The 3,929-nt window shown below is 40.2% G+C and overlaps 1 pseudogene; it reads left to right on the forward strand.

Annotated features, from left to right (window-relative positions):
* The first annotated feature begins 1,120 nt into the window (after positions 1 to 1,120).
* Positions 1,121 to 2,288, forward strand: LOC102922751 (BCL2/adenovirus E1B 19 kDa protein-interacting protein 3-like pseudogene; annotated as a pseudogene).
* The last annotated feature ends 1,641 nt before the right edge of the window (positions 2,289 to 3,929 follow it).

The following is a 3,929-nucleotide window of genomic DNA, read 5'->3' on the forward strand; positions in this document are numbered from 1 at the left end:
ATCATTTGTCCCAATATGTAACGATTACTTTTCTGCAACAATGACCCTGTGAGGTCCCCCCACATACACACTTCCTCTCTGTTAAAGACACACAGAGTATTTCCCCTCTAAAATAACTAAAAATGAATTCATCTTCTTACTGTTTTTTACCCTTTGAAGTAGAGACTAAATCTCATTGGGAATTAAGTATATTTGAGAGATCAAATAATGCTTTTTTTCTGAATAAGCCTAATTAATCAGTAAAAATTTAATCTCAGAACAAACAACATACCATTTGACCTACACATTGTTTCCAATGAAAAAATTAATTGATACTTATTGGTATATTTTGTTATCATCAAGGTAAAAATATTAAACAACATTTGATATCAATGTATATTAGATCTCACATGGCTAGTAGAGGTTATGGACCACCTAAAACAATCTTGGTTTCTGGTGGACTTAAAATAGTAACCAAAAAACATAAATTCTAATAAATACTCTATAAACATTCAATGTTTTATTAATTCCACATTAAAATAGGAAAATAATTATATGGTTAATGCAATGATAAATACTGACCAAAAGAATTTTTCCCTATGCCTCTTTTAAAAGGCCATAGCACCTTTCTGAGAGTTTTATAAAGGTGAGGTTCTGGGTTCATAATGAATCTCATGCTATCGGACCTCTTTTCATAAGGAGATACACTTCCTTTTGATTTGAGATGTATTTGAGGATGAGGAGTTTATTTTATCCTCTGAGGTACGGAAATGACATCCCAGACACACCTAGAGGTGTACTTTGCTGATATCGGCTTTCCTAAGTCCAATTAAGTTGATAAAAACTATCACACATCCCATTTTTAGAAATCCCAAATCTAAATAAATTAGCTGTTTACTTCTACAAAGCATTTAAAGAGGAACTATCACCAGTTTTCTGAAGTTATTTTTAAAAGTAGAACAGGATGTGATCTTTGAATCAAACTTCATGAAGTAAGCATTACCATGACAGCTATCTGAAATAAAGATACAATGAAAAGAGAAAACTATAAGAAATTATGCTTCAGACTCGACTTGTTGTGTTGCTGCCCGAGAGCCGGATACTGTCGTGCCGCGGCTGTGCGGCTCCCAGTCTCCCCACCATGTCTCACTTAGTTAAGCCGCCGCCACCCCTGAACAACAACTGTGAGGAAGGGGAGCAGTCCCTGCCACCGCCTTCCGGCCTCAACAGTTCCTGGGTGGAGCTCCCCATGAACAGCAGCAATGGCAATGAGAATGGCAACGGGAAGAATGGGGGCTGGAGCACGTCCCTTCCTCATCCTCAATCCACAATGGAGACATGGAGAAGATCCTTCTGGATGCACAGCATGAGTCAGGACAGAGCAGCTCAAGAGGCAGTTCTCACTGTGACAGCCCCTCACCACAAGAAGATGGACAGATCACATTTGATGTTGAGATGCACACCAGCAGGGACCATAGCTCTCAGTCAGAAGAAGAAGTTGTTGAAGGAGAGAAAAAGTTGAGGCTTTGAAGAAAAGTGCAGATTGGGTATCCGACTGGTCCAGTAGACCTGAAAACATCCCACCCAGAGAGTTCCATTTCAGACACCCTAAATGTGCTGTGTCTCTAAGCGTGAGGAAGAGTGGAGCCATGAAGAAAGGGGGCATCTTCTCTGCCCAGTTCCTAAAGGTCTTCATCCCCGTCTCTCTTCCTCTCTCACATGTTGGCTTTGGGGCTGGGCATCTATATTGGAAAACGACTGAGCACACCTTCTGCCAGCACCTACTGAGGGAAACAAAAAGCCTCTGGAAATGTGCATGGCCTGTGAAGTGCTGTATTGTAGTTTGAATTTGAGACCTATTGTAAGCATGATCCCCAACCTACAACCCCATTTTTACATACCCAATTCCAGTAACTCTCAAATCCAGTATTTTCCTCAGGCTCTGTGAGGCATTTTACTAACCTTGTTCCCTTTTTGGCCTGTCAGACACTTTAGAGATTCCTAACAGAGTTTACTGTCATTTAGAAATTTGCAAGGGCTTTTTTCAGCAATGCCACCAGCAGATGATAATCTTGTCAACAATGCCATCTTCTCCTCTAGTACCGCCAGAGTCACACCTGCATCATCCATGCTAGAAACTGGATTCTAGCCATGCAACTACATCTCTTTCTAAATGAGGTCAGGTTTGCAAACAATACTATAAAAGCTTTGTTTAGTTTTTGTTTTCCAGGACAAAAACAAGCTTCCCCAAGCTTGAATTTATAGTTATTAAAAACAAAAGAAAACAAAACCAAAAAAAAATAATGAAAGCAAGACACAAGGAAAAAAAATATCCTGGGCAATAAAAATGACTTCCAACCAAAAAAAGAAAAAAGAAAGAAAGAGAAATTATGCTTCATAAACATATATTCAAAGTCCTCAAGTGGCATTAGAACCTGAAACCCAACAGCCTATGAATAAGCAGGATTTATCCCAATGATGCAAGGATCATTCAATATATGCTGATCAGTAAACATGATATGCCATATCAACAGAAAGAAGAACAAATATGATCATCACAATTCATACAAAAAAAGGCCTTCAATAAATTTTATATCCCTTTATGATAAAATTCTGAACCAAGAACAAATCAGACATATAAGGAACATATCTCAACATAATGAAGGCCACATATAGTAAACTAAAGCTAACACTATACTGCATAGAAGACATAGTAAACTAAAGCTAATGTTATACTGCACAGATCAAAGCATAAAACTTTAAGATATGGAACAGCATGAGGATGCCCATTCTCATAACTTTTATTCAGAATAGCTCTGGAAGTCTTGGAAAGAGCAATCAGGCAAAAAGAAGAAATATAAAGCATCCAAATTGGAAAAAGATTCAAATTGTCACTAATTGCAGGTGACCCAATCTTATATATAAGAAACACAAAATAATTCCTTTAAAACACTGGAATCTGGGGACATCTCTGTAATGAGCTAGAAACCTAGTGCAATGGAAACTCCCACCAATCTATGAGGGTGACCATAGCTAAGACTCCCTGCAATGGGGGATACAGAACCTGAAACTGCCATCTCCTGTAACCAGGCAAGACTTACACTGAAGGGATTGGGAAGCCAATCAGTCACAAAACCTTCAACCTACAATTTGCCCTGCCTACAAAATGTGCTGGAATAAAAGATGGCACAAAATTGTGGGAGTGACCAATAACTGGCACAGCTTGAGACCTATACCATGAGAGAGAGCTCACCCCTGAGAGCCAGGACCCAGAGGCAGGATAGCCCACAGACCTAACATAGAACAAACACAACTGGCAAAAAAAAAAAAAGTCAGTGTGATGTAACGATACCTAACGACATTCTGCTCTACTCATAGATTGGTGCCCAACTGTCATCAGAGAACTTTTACCCAGCAACTGATGGAAATGGATGCAAAGACACACTGCCAAACATTAGACAAAGCTCAAGGAATCCTGTGTGTCAGAGCCTGCTGACCCTCAGCTGGGTAGCTGGGTAGAGGCATGTGGATTGAAGAGACAATGAAGAAGACAGAAAAGAGTTGAGAGGTCTGCCGGTCAATGCCAGATAGCCCCGAGTTTATTTCACAGCCAGCTTATATACAGTTTTGAAGGACAGAGGTAGAACAGTGCACAGCACGGGAATTCAACCACTATCTATCCTGCCTTGCATCAAGGAGCAGGCAGTTTCATTTTCTATCTTTATGTACCTCTTGTTGGCATCAGCACCCTGTGTCTAACTAGACAGTGTGTTCCTTCCCGTGGGCTAATCAGGACTGTCTCACAGCCCTGGAACAAGCAAGTTTGAACTCTAATTGACTCAGAATAGACTTCAGATTCAAACTGGGAAACTGAGTCAGTTGTGGGCTCCCACCTGTGAAAGAGGGGAAAGAAGTATTGTAGGAGAGAATGGGGTCGAGGGCACCACAAG

The sequence above is a fragment of the Peromyscus maniculatus genome, chromosome 17 (assembly GCF_049852395.1).
Source record: "Peromyscus maniculatus bairdii isolate BWxNUB_F1_BW_parent chromosome 17, HU_Pman_BW_mat_3.1, whole genome shotgun sequence".
NCBI classification, from domain to species: domain Eukaryota; kingdom Metazoa; phylum Chordata; class Mammalia; order Rodentia; family Cricetidae; genus Peromyscus; species Peromyscus maniculatus.